Raw genomic sequence first — 19,163 nt, 5'->3', positions numbered from 1 at the left:
GGAGGGTAATCAAGGGGACAACCAGGAGGGACAGAGTGTGGTCTCCATAATCGCATAGCTATAGATAGGAAAAATGGATGATTTGCAGAATGAGTCACAGCATCTTCCACATGTATAGCTTCAGGATAGCAAACATTTCCAGAACTGGGTTGGTCCTTCCCGAAGTTCTCAGCCGGCAGGAGAGCATTCATGGGTGCTGCAGGGGTATCCGATACCTGGCACCTAGGCAGGATCTTGTTGTCTCCAGTGATATACTCCCCAGATGCAGTAGAGGCAGGGAAAACATCTCCCCGCAATGCGTCCAATTTGTTAACAAGCCTGTCAGAAGAGGCGTAGATGGCCATCAGGAGTCGTTGGACAGATGTGTCCATTGTGGAGGAGATATACCCACTGGGCCACAGACTGGAGGAGAGCAGGTGAGCTGCCGCTGTTAATAAGTAATGGCGGCGGCTAGCACACCGCCAGTCCTAAGTAGGAGGCTGGCAGCAGCAGCAAACTCAGCCGCAGACACACCAGAGGGCACGCGGACCACAGGAGACACAGACACACAGGATCGGCAGGAGTCAGTCCTGCGGGCACAGCAGCCGCCGCCGCCGCTGGAGGAGTTCACTGCAGGACGAAGCCTCCAAGATGGCGCCCGGTCACGGGTGTGTAGGAGCCAGAGAGCCAGGCTGGAGGTCCCGCTGCGGCCACACCAGACACCCCATAAGAATGAGCTCGTCGGCAACCGGAGAGTATCGGGGACAGAGATGAGTAGAGCAGGGGTGCCCAAATGACCACAAACAGGATAATTACCAGGATGTTTCACGGAGCTCACACACCCTGCCTCCTTCTACTTGCTCGGTCAAGCCACGCCCCCTTAGTCCCACACATATGTTATATTTAAGTGAAGTCATTTATAGTGCATCATTCCATATACAGAGCTTCTCACAAGTGTCTCCTCCAAAAGTACATGTGCAAATGGAGAGCTCAAACTTTCAATATTTATATCCCACCCTTCTTAACTCGATCTTGATCAATTATCCTTATTATTGGTGATTAAGCAATACGGTACTTGTTTCCTAGCACGGCGCCCGTCGCAGGTGATCGCATACCTTAACTTAAGGTATGCGATAGATGCGACCGACGCGATTTCAGGGCTATTTTTAGCCTTTTCCCCGACAATTAAAAAATCGCGTCCATCGCATGCCGTAAGTTAAGGCATGCGATGCGACCTATGCGATGGACGCGATTTTACATAGGGAACAATGTTAAATGGGCCAATGGACCCGATTTTTCATTGTATATCCACCCTTATGGGTATTTTACATGTGAAATGCCCCCCCCCCCCCCATAGTTAACGCTACCCCACGATGAACGCCATCTCGAAGCGTGGCGAGCGCAGCGAGCCCGCGAGGGGCGGCGATACGTGTCCTCCGACCTTTTCATACCCCCACTATCCACGTCGGCGTGGAGTTGATTTTATATAGTGTGGCGAGGGCAGCGAGGCACCGAGCCCGAAGCGTGGCGAGTGTACGCGTAATACCTGTGAAGTAATGCGCGTCCCGACGTGGATAGTGGGGGTATGAAAAGGTCGGAGGATGCGTACCGCCGCCCCTCGCGGGCTCGCTGCGCTTCGGGTTGGCGTTCATCATGGGGTGGCGTTAACAGTGGGGGGGCATTTGACCCATCAGGGTGGGTATACAATGAAAATTGGGGTCTGGGGGGCATTTAACATTGGGCCCAATGTAAAATCGGGTCTTAGGGACCATTTTACATTGTTCCGATGTAAAAATGGCATCGATCGCGTCGATCGCATTGCATGCGATTTGGTTGCATGCGATGCGATTGACGCAATTTTTTTGGACCCGATGGATACAATCAAAATCGAAGCCGTGCTAGGAAACAAGTACCAGCAATACTATTATTATTGGGATGTGTTTTTAACACATAATAGGGATAACTGTCTGCTTTTACATGGAAAGAAAAGGCATCATTCTAAAATTACAATAAAAACTATATTATCTGCTCCTAATTAGAACAATGGTTACCAGAACTTCCATCTTTATCGTAGCACTCGTGTGTTCCAACTGTACTTTTCGAAATCCAATCTGACAGAATTGGACTATCTTGGAATACAGTTACCGACAAAGTACTGCCAAGCATTGCGATGCAGATGTAAGCAAAAATGTGTAAAGGTAACAGCAGTCAGCAAGTTTAATAACTGTCAGAAGGGGGGATATTGCTCATAGCAAAGAATCAGCTTCTATCTCATCTAGCACAGTCTATGAAATAACAACACCCATTTATAAACACCCGAATAGGCCACTATTTGCATACCACAAGGGATGTTGCATGGATAGCAATAACCTAACAATGGCTAATCGGATTATTAAAGGACACACAAATTTGGTCTAAAACTTAAACAATACAAAGAACCAACAGCAAGGTTCAATAAAAATACTATATATTATAATACTATATAGTAAATAATAAATTTTAGTAGTCTAAAACATCAACACTGTGAAGAAGTGACAACCACTGAAGTATTCAAACAAATAACATATATTTAAAGAACTGGTAAGGTAACAGTAACATCTCATTTCAAAGGCTAAGGCAAAAATTGTCAGAAACACTCTGTCACATGGGGGTTTATTCTAGTTCATTCTTTCTGACAAAATCCTTCTTAGATGGACAAAACCATGTGCACTGCAGGGGGGCAGATGTAACATGTGCAGATAGAATTAGATTTGGGTGAGTTATTTTGTTTCTGTGCAGGGAAAATACTGACTGCTTTATTTTACACTGCAATATAGATCTCACTTTGAAGAAAACCCCACCCAAATCTAATTCTCTCTGCACAAGTTACATCTGCCCCACCTGTAGTGCACATGGTTTTGTCCATTTAAGAAGGATTTTGTCAGAAAGAATGAACTAGAATAACCCCCATTGTGCCCGCGAGCACATTGGGTGTCCCAGCACTTACCTGTCTTGCATTTTCAAGGTCTTGCCATTGGGGCTTCCATTCCCTGGAGCCAGCTGTGCCAGGGACTGTGCTTTGTCCTGCTGGTCTTGGTGGAGTTGGCTCCCTCCTGGACCACCTAAGGACACTGCCATCTTACTTTTTTCACATCACCTTTATGTCTCCTTAGGCTGCCCCATACACCAATCCAATCCAAGGAGGCTCCTGGGTATATAAGGGAGCTTCCTTTTGGGATCAGTCTCCAGTGTACGATTATTCATAGTTGCATATTGTGTATGCAACTTTTCTCTGTTCCCAATTCTGTTCTAGCATCAAATAAAAACCTTACGCAAGGTCCATAGTCATCCTCGCGCATGAAAGTTTGCCTTGGCCAGATGGATTTGGTCAATACTTTGGTGTGGATATGCTACAAAGAATAGCCACTTGGTTAGAAGGCTTGGGATTCTCACAGAGACAATTGGTGCATTCAGATCCAGTATTATCTGCTTATGTTTTCCTCATTAATCACAGAGTCAAACAAACTTACAGGTATGTTCAGTATGGTTCCATTCCCTGAGAGTTCCAGTCCTGTTTTCTTACCTTGCTCAGCCTCCAGTAGTCACTCCGTAAGTCATGGGGGCATCTGAGTACTGGGTGGATTGAATTCAGGTGGCTGCTAAAGGTGAAGCCAATCTTGAAGGAGGCTAGAGGACTACTGGGCAAGTGTAACATAACAATATCCTGCTATGTCATGGTTTCTTTCATGCTACACTCTTTAAAGCTACAGCTCCCACTCACACTTAATTCTCTCCACTTCAGTTCCACTTGCCACCTTCAGTAAATGTGTTGGGTCTACAAAGTTTTGTAGAGGTTTCCTCAAACAATTTGATGCTCATTTTAGTCTACAGCCTGCTAATTTTCCCCACTGATAAATCTCATGTAGCTTACATTGTGTCCTCACTGGACAGGCTTTGGGTTGGGTCTCACCTTTATGGGCGAGGGCTGACCCATTACTATGTAATTATTCCAAATGTATTGCTTAATTCCCGAGAATCTTTGGTGAGCCGTGTATGGAATCTTTGGCTGCAGAAGAAATTAGGCAAATTTGCCAATGCAATAGGAGCATCACCTTATATGTTGTTCAGTTCCAGTCTTTGGCATCAAAAGTTCAGTGAAACATAGAGACTCTTTCATCTGACTATGGATCATTCGATCGACCCAAGAAAGGTCGACACTCCTTAGGTTGACTGGCAGAAGGTCGACAGGGTCCTTAGGTCAATCGGCAGTCCACCTAAGGGCCCTGACGACCTTTAGTCCCTGTCGAGCTTCTGTCTGTCGACCTTTCTTGTGCTGACCTAACAACCACATCCCTTTTATCCACCCTTCATCTGTGATCTTTCTGAGAGACTTAAATATGATCCTGCCACCAGAAACTTGCCTTTGAAATTGGATGAAATGATTAAATATTATTTCATGTTATAATAAGTTAGATCTTTGTTATCAAGAACGGCAAGCAGCGAGAAATAGGAGGGACAGTCCTTGGTTTAGAGACTGTAGCTCTGTTGGATTCCAGAGCAATGAGTAATTTTATTCCTGTTAATTTTGTTTCTCTTTATCAAATACACACTTCCTATGCATCTCTCGGCTGTAGATGTAGTTAACAAATGCACTCAACCCCTCAAACTTCAGGTGGGAGCCTTACATCATAAGCATATAGGCCCTTATTCTGATTGATGCGTACTTTCCCGCATACTTTCGGATCGCGTCTTTACGGCGTCTGCGCATGCGTGGAGAACGCCACGCGCATGTGCCACGCCTTGACTCCGTACCTGTTCGGGCAAATCCCGTACAAAACTGGTCACCGCAATCATTCGGGAAATATGGGCGTATTATGGGCGTCATGCGGAATGACACATGGGCGTAGTTTCAAAGTGGGCAAAACGGGGCGGAAACATGGGCGGACACGGGGGAGTACACTTATGTTGGGGGGCGTGCATTCGGATAGCACTCCGAATGCACGCGAACAAAAAGGGAAGAAATGTGCGGTGTCCAAAAGGCCACTATTGCTTTGCGGACATCACTCGTTCCTGCGGGAGGCGAACGGACCGCCTAATGACTACAAGCATTAACACCTGAACCCAATAAAATCGACTCCTTTACTCATTAATCACTAATAGGACGCTTGTCAGTGCTTTAATTGAAACCATTGCTGCTTCAAGGAACCTTTACTAAACACACACATATGCTGTACTTGTCCCACACTTTTCTTTGCACATTAAACAGTATATGTGTAGATTGTTTATAATCTTTTACACAGGGTCTAATACAAACCATTGCACTTAAATTGCTGTAAGGGTTAATGTGTGCAATGCATGTGTTAGGCATGCTTGTAAGGATATATTGGCATCTAATTGATTCCAATTCAAAATAAGCAGTTTTTTATGAGGATAGGTAATTGAATAAGTGGGTCATGTGATGTATTGCAGAAGATACATAATAGTGGGTTGTTTGGCGTAAATACTCCGCTTACGGGCGGTAGCACCGCTTGGCTCCCGTTCGGATGCGGTATTCCCGAGCATACTCTGTAATACTCTGTAATACCGTGCAGAATCTGAGTGTTTCTCCCGCACACGCATGGTTTGTATGTCGTCCGTAAACACGCCCTGTTCTTAAAGAGTGAGTCCGTCCGAATGCGGAGGACACGTGGGCGTTTCTACGGGTGATGGCCGCACGCGGCAGAACACCGTGGCGTGCGGACCGCTCCGTAAGAATGCGGGAATATCCGCACCGATCAGAATAAGGGCCATAGATTTATTTGTTATTTCCAATTCATTCATCCAATTCCCTCTTGCTTGTGTGGAACATTTGACCATGTCAACCTTTTTCATGTTTCGACCTATGGCCTGGCGACCAATAGTGGTCAACCTATTGACTGTCGATATTATTAGTGTTGACCTGTTGACCACATCCCCATTTCGTAACCCCTCTGCGGTGGTTTTTAATACATTTCCACAATCCTTGATTTCATATTACCTTGATGAGCAGCGACATTATATTTTAAGTATCAGGCCTAAACCTAATAATTAATACATATTCTACAATTGTTCCAAGTCTTTTAATAATTATGACATTTCTGCATTTTAGAGATTAAGGGGATATATTCAATGTCTGCCTATATTTCCATAAGTGGTGATATCGGCAGTTAAATTATTCAATCCCGGCTGGGCCTGGCCTGCTACAGATCCGCCTCGCTGTGCAGGCAAGCCTGTATTGTCGGAAACAGACGAGGATTGTCGAATCATTTTCACCAATCCAGAGACTTTCCGATACTCGACAGCAGGAACATTGAATTCCAGCTGTCGTGTTACTGTCAGGAAAAAAACGAAAATGGCCTGGGATTCTGACTGTTGTGATGTTCCCACAGTTGGAATCCTGCATTGAATACCCCCCATAGTCATCTTTAACATCCACTGTTTTATTTAACTGTGAGATATTATCCGAAATTAAACTATTAGGGCTCTCAGATCTATTGTATATGTAATGTACATATATAAGACACAAGCTTCCTTTCTATGTATACGCAAGCATCAGGAATGTGTAAGACTTCCTTCTGTTTTACCAGATCAGTCCTGAGAATTATTAATTCACAATACTTCCCCATGACTTATATTTCTGATGAACCCATCGCAACATGACATATTAAAATAAGCTTCTTTAGCTTTATCATTTTTGAGACATAAAAGTCATGTATAAGTCGATGTTATAACCTGAATGAATGCATATAATCAAAGCTGGGTTGGAAACTGTTCGAACATTTTTATTTTGCAAAAGTGTCAGCTAATTACTTGGCATAAAACTAGTAAAAGCATCCATTTCTGTGACATTATTTTATATTTAAACCAAATTATTTTTGTATTGTTATTACAATATGCAGATATGTTCCTGCAATTTGTATGTGTTGCATATTCAGCCGCCATAGAGACCATTCATAAACTCCACTTTAAATATCTACACAATCAGTTTCTCACAATTTGCTGAGAGAGATGCAGAAGTCACCAATCTACTGACACTGATAGCTCACTGTGTTGGGAAACACTACATAACGGCAAGATACAATGCTTCTTGAAAATTCCATTATATAGCTGTCATCAAACAGTTCATTCCTTAGATGTATTACCCATACTCTACATGTCTTCTCACTTATCACCCATGCATTCCTGTGACACACTCTGTTTCTCAACACCTCAGTGTGTACTGTATCTCATTTATTGCTTAGAAAGTAGCTGTAAGTAGGGATGAACTTAAGATTCCTTTTTTCCTATTAGAGTTTTATTATGGATGTCGGGCTGAAACTGCAAAACAGAATACAAGTACTGCAATGAAAACCTCAATACTCTAGCTCAGTGACAAAACTTGTGGGTAGTGGGCCCAGGTGTAAAAATAGAATTTGGGCCCCCCTCCTCCATCCCCAACCGAAGATCACACTATGCTACACAGCAGTGGGTGACAGGGGGAAGCAAAGAGTGACAGGAAAAAAAGTGGGTCGGAGGAAGAGGATGGCAGGATCAGCAGTGGAGCCCTTGGTCCTTAGGTGCCCCGGTGCAGTGCATCTGCTGCCCCAATGGGTGGTCCGCTTTTGCTCTAACTGTTTCGGCACATGCCAAACTTTCTTGATTTGACCTATGAATAAACCATCAGTCAGGCGGTAAACCATGCATATGTCCAATCACGTGAAGGCAATCTACCAGGAATGTTCAATTTTTCAAAATTCATTACATTGGAGTGCAACTTATAAGGTAAAAATTATTACTGATTTTCCTTTTTTTTCTTGTGTCTGTGTCAGCCATGCTTATTGCATGTAATTGAAAATGTAATTTAAACCTGAGCTTTGTCTTTCAACAAGTGTATCTATTAACTGTTAAAGTATCTCTCTCCATATGTCTATTTTTTATATCTACAGAGTGAACCAGCAGGGACAACACCAAAAATAGCTGTTCTGATTAAACTACAACATAATCTTAGTATGCAGCTGAAAATGGTGTGGCTATCTGGGATCTGGGCTGTGACAGATGCCATCTGATACAGGAAAAGATTGAACACAGATTCATCTTCACAGATCTCTGGTTGATTTCAGCACTGTGAGCCTTGCACAAAATTCTGGTAATACCCACATATGTTTTAGGTGTACAGAATTGCTAACATTTACTGAGGATGATGCAAACGGTTTGCTGCTGTGCAATAAATGCTTTAGTGGAGAATATATGAAGTAGAGACATTTAACAAACAAAATTTAAAAATACAATGGTGGCATTCAGGAAAACGTTTTCAATGACGTTGTTCTACCCAAGTCTATGATAGAGGCTAGTGCTAATCAACGTCTAGCATATTGTGAAAAAAAGAGTAGCATGTATGATATGTCAAAAATCAATATATTTAGTGAGCTGTACACAGAACAGCTCATAGCCTGGAAATGACCAAGCATAAATATTTAACATTCATAGGGCCAGATGCATTAAGCTTCAAAAGTGATAAAACGGAGAGTGATAAACAACCAACCAATCAGCTCCTGTCTGACATTTTTCAAACACAGCCTGTGACATGGCAGGTAGGAGCTGATTGGCTGGCTGTTTTGTCACTCTCCATTTGATCACTTTTGAAGCTTAGTGCATCTGACCCATAGAATGGCAATGAAAGAAAATGCCTCCTCATAAATAGATCCATTTACCCCATCAAGTCCATACAATGAAATCAGTTGCATTCACATTTAATAAATTGGTCTATTTATCCCTGATCTGTCCAAACAATTAATAGCATACACACGTAGGTATATTTATAATGGGTGTAGGGCATGCAGGCAGAGCATATCTATCTGGTGGCAAGTTGGTCAGCCCTGCTATGTGGTGCCATCTTCCCTGTGACATCTAAAAAAAAAATGGTGTTGCACAGTAAAATCAATCAAAGATTTTGGCACCACGCCAGAGCATTTGATACCTTGTGCGCATGTGACATTTTCCTAAATATCACTGGTAAGAAGGAGCCACAAAGGTAACAAGGACCTCCTTGCCAGCACTAGGTACATTGTGGTGAGGTGTGGGGGAAGATAAGGACACTGCTAGATGAGAGGAGTCCATTACGCACAGGCCCCTGAGGCATTAATACACCCCTACATGCACATGTACTACAAAAACAACCCCCCTCCCCCCAGGGCCAGATTAACAATGGGCCTGATGGAGCTACAGCTCCAGGCCCACTCTGCAAATAGGCCCATTTTGTAGATGATGACTGAGGCTTTCCAATGAGCCCAGCCCTGTGTTGCTATCCCCCCGGGAACCGGAGATACCGCCAGGCAAACTAGGAACGTTTTCCCCATAGGATACCCTGGGACAGGCTAATTCCGACCCCCACCCAGTTCCTCCCCTGGCATCACAGAAGCTTGTGGTTGATCTCATTCAAACCCAAATCACTGGGCCTTCAATTCAGGCTAACAGGCTGGTTCATATGGATTAATTGGTTCCAGAAATTTTGCGGATAAACCAATTTTTTTATTTCTGAAATGTAATTTCATGTCTGTTCTTGTTCTTTGAGGGCAGATTTCTCTGGAACCAAAATAGCCCAGTTTCATGGGACCAAATCATTCGAAGCCCACTTAAAAGTTCTTCAATATGATACTGGTCCCATGTAAATGGGTCAGTTGGATCCGAAGATATAGCTGGTTAATCCATATAGCCGGTTAAAAAGGGGGGAGGGAGGTGGTTGTCTCTCCCTTTCACACCAGAAAATGCAGGGACTAGGCTGGTTTAAAAGTGGCCAGCCCGGGAATGTCCCCTCATGATCGTAGGACCATATTCCTGGGTAAATCCCTGCATTTTCTGGTGTGAGAGGGCTATTATTTCAAATAGCTGGGACCTGTAGTGCTCTGAATATAGTCGGGCAGCCCCCCTGCTCTCTGCCCGGCTGTCAATGCCTGTCACTTCTGCCCTGCGGTGGTTGTCCCCCAGTTACCGTGAGTATGTATGCCCCCTTGGCAATGAGCATGTAATCCAACATGGCAATGAGCATGGAACCCCTGACAATGAGCATGGAACCCCTGGCAATGAGCACGTAGGTAAGCAGCACTTATGTAGCATACATTATGGTGTTTGGCATAATGCATAATGGAAATTATGGTGTGTGGCTTAACATGTAATGAGCATTATGGTGTTAATTTTGAATGCGCACCTTTAGCGTGCAATGTCCCTGTTTGTGAAGCATATTGTGAATTTTGGCTCAATCCATGTGGCAAAATGTGAATTTTTCCCTTAATCTGTGTGGCATAACGTGAATTTTTACTCAAATTGGTGTGAATTTTAGCTCATTCCATGTGGCATAATGTGTAAGAGGCAAGTACAGTATAAGGGGGTTACTATTGTGTTGCATGATTTGTATAAGGGGTGTATGGTGTGGTAAATTTAGGTGACAACATAAAAGGTGCTGAAATGTTGTCTACCAAGTTTTGGCTTTCAGTATTTTTTTTATGACAGGAATGCTGCCTCATCCAGCAAGTATTTTAGGACATCGGCGTCCTGAAGGAGCACCTTTGGTGGGCACCCGGCAATATATCTCCCTGCATCCTGTGAGTGTCAGAATTTGTATATATATATGCATTAAACTGCACCAGCACTTTTCTTAACAAATTTGGAGCCTTATGTGTGCTGCCTACTTTGCTTCGGCCACAGGCCCTAAGGGGGTAACCCAGATTTGGGACACCGGAGTGCCGGGAAAGATACACACCCATGAGCAGACCACCCAACCACAACATTGGTCACGCACCCACATTATTAGGTGCTGACCACAACCTGTATTATTGTGCTATTATGCCCTTAATAATTTTCAGCTCCAGGCCCATTTAGACCTTAATCTGGCACTGCCTCCCCCATTATAAACCTCCTACATTAGTTAATAGTTCAAATCAACCTCAGATTACATTTATAGCCACACACACACTCACTCACTCACTCACTCACTGTGGTTTTAATGTGAGAGCATCCATAAGTCAGCAGAATTCGGGGGGGTGGGGGGGGGGGTTAGGGGGGAGCAAAGCATGATAACTGTGCATAATTAATATAATCTTCTCCTTTTTTAATCCAGATATTATAAAATGTTATTGGTATTTTAAATATGTAAATGGTCACCATTTACATATTTAAAATACCATGAACATTTTATAATATCTGGATTAAAAAAGGAGAAGATTATATTTATTATGCACAGTTATCATGCTTTGCTCCCCCCTACCTCCCCCCCCCCCCCCCCCCCCGAATTCTGCTGACTTATGGATGCTCTCACATTAAAACCACAGTGAGTGAGTGAGTGTGTGTGTGGCTATAAATGTAATCTGAGGTTGATTTTGCTGTGATACCATACCTAGCATTTACTGAATGGATCCTGCATCAAATTGTATACAGTTTGCACTAAATTGGGTGTGCTACCAAAGGACAAATAATGAAATAATGTACCATATTACAAGAAAGAGGTGCCATGGTGTGGTGCACCTGAAGAAATTTAAATGTAACTTTTAATGTTATTATTATAATGCATTAAAATTTTCACAGTATTTACAGAAAAGGAAAGTGCAAGAATATAGAAATAGTGAAAATAAAATACAGTAAGAATAGGTGGCCCATGCAAAAATTTGGCATGCGAATGGGCCAAAAGTCAATGTTTAACTTTGATTTTTAAACAAGCAATACAATGTGCAATTCTAAATGAACTTTTCGTCTGAAGCAGCAGAGAACTTAATCTTTACCTCATTTATCAATTTTGGTTAAGTATGAAAGGTGAAAAAAGGATTGTCACCAAAAATCACCTTCTAGAAATAATATATATAATTGCTTGTGTCGTAGTGGCAGAGCATATTATTATTCTCATTGAATGATAAACATATATGAAATCGAGTCGATGGGATGTTTCTATGGGCAACCAGATACTATCTATTAACTTCTAAAAGGATCTAAATAAAAAAGAAGTACATTCTGATTGGTTGCCTATAGCAACATCCCTTGTGAAACTCTCATCTTAGTAAATTTCCCCCTTAGGGCAGTATTCAACTGCACGTCGAGCGCAGGGCAGCGTACGCGGTTTTGGTTACGCCGTGTGCTCGCCATGCTTCCGCATTCCTCCCTGTCCACCGCCATTCCTCCCTCTTACCCTATTCAACTCGTGAGGGGCTCTCTGCCCCTGACGGCGAAAGTGATAAATTCCGGCGCACACAGCAGCAGGGGGACATCGGAAGGCAGGGGGACGACGGCAGGCAAATGAAGGCCTCCCTGCAGTGCATGAGGCGCTGGCAGGGAGGGGGAGCGGCCAGCTCAGAGGATCCAGAAGCTCAGTTCCCGCAGACCTCCGGTTCCTGCTCTCGGCAGCCCCAGGTTAACCCCTGGCAGAGAACATGTTAACCCCTGGCAGAGAGCATGTTAACCCCTGGCAGAGAGCATAACCCCCTGGCAGAGAGCATAACCCACTGGCAGAGAGCATAACCCCCTGCAGAAAGCAGGTTAACCCCTGGCAGAGAGCATGTTAACCCCTGGCAGAGAGCATAACCTCCAGCAAAGAGCAGGTTAACCCCTGGCAGAGAGCAATTCAACCCCTTCTGGCAGTGAGCATGTTAACCCCCTGGCAGAGAGCATGTCAATCAAATGCATAATTGGAGGGAAAAAAATGACAACAAAAAAATAAAAATATATAAATGTGGCGCTTGTAAAGAAATAAAATAATCAATATCCTTCAAATAATAAACTGACTTGTAGACAGCAAAAAAAGAATAAAAAACAATTATTTTATAAATACAAATTTCAGTTCACCTAAAAAAGATGTCGAGAGCAAAACGACGAACTTCACCAAAGGGAAAAAAAAAAAACACGAACACTTTTGGCGAACTATGCTAAATTTCCCATAGAAAAACAAAAGAGAATAGCGTCGACTAAAAAATAGCGAACAGGCCGATGTTCGCTGTTCACTTTTGCCGAACAGGGAGTGCTGAATACAGCGCTGTTCATTTTTGGCGAAATAGTTCTCCATTTTGCCAAAAATCAGCCCTGTTCGCCAAAAAAAATGGAGATTGAAGATCATTGAATACTGCCATTAGTCTTCTTTGAGCCACATGTGTTCACAAATCCTCTGCAAACAATATGAAATGTATCAGGTAGGTCACACACACTGATCAAGCACTCTATGTACTCATGTGAAATACAGTATAAGGAGATTTAATTCATGGGAATAAATAAAAACAATTATAAATGACCCCTTCTCTAGTCCTGCATTATCTCTCTGCATGCTTCCAAACTAGGAATGGCTGTCAGCATTCTGCTGGATAGCTCCAAACATCCACCAAACATACTGTAGCTCCAAACATCCTCCAAACAGAAATCTGACAGCCATACCGTGTCTTACTGCATCCTGGAAGGCAGGTAGAGAATTTTGCCGGGCCTCTATTAGGTGTAATGCACTTGCATGGGATGCAGATAACCTCTCACCCAACCCACTTGAAAGGCTCCTAGAATCATGGGGCCTGGAGCATCTGCACAGTTTGCCTATCTGTAAAGATGACACTGATTTTGAGGAATGGAAAGAGTAGGATACTGGATGCAGGTGTTGCCAGACGCAGGTGGCACATGTGCAGCATGCCTCTACGGCCATTTGCTTATATTCTGTCAGGAACAGGAAGCTCGCTCTGAAGAGGGGAAAAAAGTGCGGCAAAGGGGATTTCTTGGTGTCCACCCCCCAAAAAATCAGACAGGAAGAAAGCTGTAGATTAAATGAAAATGTAAATACTATATAGTGTAGTTTGTAAATTACCTTTAATCATACTAATTATGCAGAAGTAAGTTTTGGGACCATGGCAAAGTGTATATCTTCTATAAAAACTGGATGAAATGCGAAGATCCTCAAGCTAATTAGTGGGCACACGTTTTGGCCCTCAACGGATTGTTATGCAGATTGCCATTTGTGCAGATTCAATTATAGTAAACACCCCCAGGAAATTAAATCGTATGGGTTTTATGACACAGACCTTTGTCATTAACAGAAATTAGGTCAAAAATAATCTTCAGATACTTGTTTCATGCATCATGTAAATGTTATTTCCTCCAGGGACTTTTGTATGAAACACAAATATTTTATTTTGTTGGTGGTAAATAAATGTATTTGTTCAGTAGAATATTATCTCTTCCAATATAACATGACTAAATGAAAGTCCTTTCTACAGCATACATATACCGTAGAGTAGAACGTATAGTAGACCATTGTTTACACAAATTATGTTCTGTTTTACAATGGCAAAAATTATTGGTGCATCATGTCACTACAATATATAATGGGAATACATATTATAGCAGCGCTTATTGCACCAGTTTAGCACTTCCTGCTTCCGAGGGGAAGCAGGAAGGGACAATGACAAGATGTATTAACATCGTACACCGGAATGTGGGACAACTCCCCCCTCTGGCGATGCCTACTTGTGTGCACAGTGCATCAGCACATGCTAACATGCTGTCTTTGCTGGCCCGGCCACCAGTGGTCCCATCTGACAGTTCAGCACCGGTGGGTGCACAATTGCTTGCTGCAACACAAGTGGTGGTACCAGGCAGGAGCCATCATGTCTCCTATTGGGGATACGGTCAAAAAGTCGACTCTATTAAGGTCGACCTGCATTGGGTTGACCATTGAAGGTCGACACCTGAAATAGGTTGATATGGCTAAGGTTGTCAGGGTCAGAAGGACAACACAAGTATTAGGTCGACAATGGGAAGGTTGACAGTCAAAATGTCGACATGAGCCGACAGGCTGTATTTCATGCCCTACCATCCACTACAATGTGGTAGGAAAATAAAATGGTGTGCCAAGCGAGGGAATGCGGTACACTTAGACAGTGTCCATGTCAACCGAATGCATATGCCGACCTTCCGATCCTGTCAACCTTAGCCATGACCTATTTCAGGTGTCCACCTAAGGCCTCTCGACCTAAATTATCCCATACCCCCCTATTGCATGTGTCAGTAGGGCCAACTAACTCTGCAGCAGTGGGTGTGCCGTAGATCTCCACTGGAAGAGCATGGCACACTTGGATCCACATAAGTTCTGCTCTACATGCAGGTGCCCTTTCAGGGCTTGGAGCCCTAATGCAGATGACTCCTTTGCCACTGGGAGTTATGCACATGGCTGAGATAAAGACAAACTTGTAGATCATTTAAACTGCAAACGATGACAAAGCTGCTTTTCAGATATTTTCTTATCAGTTTTAAAACTGATAGATGTATTAATGTGCTAGATTGCATAAATTGCTAATTTTCAAAGTTCCACATGACATATCGTCATCGCAATTTTTTATATGGGAGGAATACAAATTGTGAAATCTATAAAGCTACAGTTTGGCAAATTGCTATAAAACCTACCAGGAGTCCAGCCATTTGCATGTGATGCCTGTATCAGAAGGCCCCAGATCTGTTTGCAACTGTTTGTGGGTGTGTAAATAATAAATATAGTATTTATTGGGAACTTCAATGTCACTAAAACAAGAGTCAAAATAAAAATGAATACTAGAGAGCCATTACTTTTTATTTAAGAAAAAGTAGTCATTCTGAAATGGGAGTGGTCACCATCTAAACGATTAAAGAACAACTATTTTTAATTAAGGGTGGTTGTCATCAGTTTCTGTTGGTATGAGTGAAGTAAAAATAGTGGTGTGAACTTAATTAACAAAACTTACATAAACTATATATAAATATATAAATTAATACAAGTATAACCTTATGAGGTATAACATAATTAAAAATAAAATAAATAAATAATAATAATAATTCAGCATTCCTAGAGCAAAGATGTATTCCGTAATTATGGAATCAATTCCATAATTCTAATCAAATAGATATAAAGAATTCTTTCCCACCAAGGAGTTGGGGTGGAAGAAAGAGATAAGAACTTGGCGGGAGAGATAGATGAGATATAAGGACTGGGGGGTTGGAGAGAGAGAGAGATGAGTACTGAGGGATAAATGGGGAAAGTGATAAGGATGGGAGGGAATTGAGTGTAGCCACTGAGTCCTGCTGCTGTCTACCAGTACCACTACCATGTAAATCCCAGGATTTCAAAACAGCCTTGCATTGGCCACCCTATGTAAGATATTTCCTAAAAAATGCAATCATAATTTTGAGTATAGGTAAATATTGGCCATTAAGACAAAAAAAATCAGTCAGAAGTTCACGTTATATCTGGTTGACTTGATTACGGATCTGAATTTCCCCCAGCATAAAGTGTACTGATGGAAAATATGGACTCCCACTTATAAGCAATTTCTTGGACAATATTAATGTTAATTTTGGCAGAGATCTGTTGAGTTGAGACATCTGTTCTTCCTCTTCTCATCACACTTTGTCTCTTTAACTTTTCTGAAAATCTTCCAGTAGCAAATTCACGTTAAATGCTTTAAGACCTAAGAACATTAGCACATTGCACATCTTTTAGTTGCAGAAAATAATATTCTCTTTCAGACTCCCAGTCTCCGCTGATATCCAAGTAACATTGCTGTATCATTTCCTTTACTCCTAAGGAATAATGTGATGCAACAAAGCATGTGGTCAAATGGAGAATCTCACCAGTCCCCTGCATGAAACAGTTCATTTTCTACACTCTGACTTATTTTCCCTTGCTAGCATATAACCATCTGGTGTGAAAGAGCCTTAATGAGGGTTGGAACGAACAGGTTAACAAATACTGCTGAAAGTGGAATAAAACTGTGCCAGACTTAATGATGCTATGCCATAATATTCAGATATACCAATAAGTGAGCTAATGAGAGGTGCCTCATGCAGTGTCCTCCAAAAACAGTGCAGAAAATTAACAGTCTGTGAAAAAAGCCTTTGTACCTAATGGTTTAAATTAAACATATTGTACTAAAATAACTAAGAATGGCAAAAAATCAAGGCGTCTGCATTTTAATGACAAGGTTTAAAGATTTAGATGCTGTTTAAATGCTGAATATTCATCATCAAACAAGTGGACGTGTATTGCATTTAGCTATGCCAGACATAGCTGCTTCTTTCCAGCAGTTGAGGCTTCTTGTTTATGTAGTTTTTAGTTTGTAAGCTGAAAAACTGATACCCTTTTAAAGTCAAATATTATTAAGGCCTACATACACTTATGCGAATTCACCCCATTAGAAACGGAACGGGCTGAAAAATCGGGGGTGAAATCGGGCAAAATGTGTTTGATGTCCCATCCAATCCGAAGTGCAGTCCCATACGCATAGGATTGAATTAAGAGGTTGGACCTGCCTGCTCGTCAAACCTCGGACTTGGACACCCTCCCAGTATTGGGGTCACATGCGATACATCACATTTACAAAAGGAATGCATGCCATATATTGCAAGCGATCCTGCCATCCGTGGCGGCTTATGGAGGATCGGATGGCCATACACTGCTGCAAACAGTTACATGGATATTTTAATTTATAACCTGGGAAAACCCCATATACATAATACTATAAAATACATCCGAGATGTTTCACAATAATGAAATGTTTTGTCATATACCTAATGCATTTTGGTAAATTTTTAGGGATTTCCCAATTAATTTGAGGTATTATTTATATTTTCCATGTATTCTAAATAAATGTGTTGATGCTTAATTGAACAGAAACTGTAGAAGCTGAATCTGAGGGGTAAATTTACTAAGAATACAAATTTTTCGTATTAATACGAATGAATACGACTGCATACGGCTGTTTTAACCGTATGCAAATTCGTGTTCCGGAGGGTAATTTACAAAGCAGTCAAATACGACTGCTTTGTAATACCCGATGGAGTATTCATTCCTATTAGCGGCCGTATATACGGCCGCTACTACGAAATCGTATAGGTAGTCTGCACGGATCAGTCAGATCCGTGCTGACTGCAGTGTGTAAAAAAAATAGAAAAACAAATAAATAAAAAAACGTCCGGGGCTGGTATTAAAAAATCAGGAAACCGGCCAAATAGGGACTCCGCTGATTTTTTAAGACCAGCCCCAGGCTCCAGGGCCGGGTCTGGTTCCCAAAATACAGGGAACAAAATGACTAGGGTTCCCCCGTATTTTAAGAACCAGCCCCAGGCCCAACCAGCCAGCAGGGTAATGCCACAGCCGGGGGGGACGGGACGGGACTTTTTATACAAGTCCCCCCGCCCAAAGCATTCATCCCTACCGACCAGTCAGCCTGGCCAGGGGTCCTGGGGGAGTGGGGACCCCCCCAATAAAGGGGTCCCCTCACTCCAGGACTTACCTGGCCAAGCTGAAGCCTGGTGCTGTCCGACCTCAATGCCCCTGGGCGGTGGGCATCGAGCTGATAAAATGGTGTAAAAAATAGAATTCAAAACTATTGTCTTATACTGTGGAACTATGAGTCCCAGCAAGCCTCCCCAGCAAGCTGGGACTTGGAGAACCACAAGTCCCCGCATGCAGGGCATTAAAGGGCCCACTGGCACTTGTAGTTCCACAGTAAAATAAATAGTTAAATAAACACACACTGACACCCATAAAAATTAAAGTTTAATACACACATTACACATATATACTGAAACTTACCTTTCTTGAGCCCGTAGGTAGGTCCCTGGGTCCGGGGTTCCATGATCCGGGGTCTGGGGTTCCAGGGTTCCAGGTTCCAGGGTCTGGGGTCCAGGCTCCAGGGTCCGGGGCTCCAGGATCCAAAGAAATCCATTTGGGGACCTGTGGAAGAAAATCCTACTCACCAAGATTCTCCAGCGAAGATCACGACCTCTTCATTCCGCTGTAGTCTGGGTCTTCAGAAAATAAAAAAACGCAAATGTCCCGGCCGGTACCCTCGCACTAACAGGAGAGACGCTGGAGTTTCATCTTTGAACTAACGGGAGAGACGCTGAAATTTCATCAGTTTCATCGAATTATTGTATTGGCCGCCTAGCGGCCAATCAGGAGCCGAGAAATTTGGCTCCTGATTGGCCGCTAGGCGGCCAATAGAATCATGGAGCCCCAGACCCAGGGACCTACCTACGGGCTCAAGAAAGGTAAGTATCAGTATGTACGTGGCTGGTTTTAAAAAATCAGCGGAGCCCTATGTCAATGGTTTCCTGATTTTTTAATACCAGACCTGGCTCTTTCAGCCTGGTGCTGGTTACGGCTGTGGGGGGGGGGGACCCCACGCGGTTTTTATTTATTTATTTTTCTATTTTTTTACACA

The sequence above is a fragment of the Crinia signifera genome, chromosome 3 (genome assembly GCF_055691185.1).
Source record: "Crinia signifera chromosome 3, ASM5569118v1, whole genome shotgun sequence".
Taxonomy (NCBI): domain Eukaryota; kingdom Metazoa; phylum Chordata; class Amphibia; order Anura; family Myobatrachidae; genus Crinia; species Crinia signifera.
The sequence above is the reverse complement of the archived record's forward strand: the minus strand, read 5'-3'. Positions refer to the sequence as shown.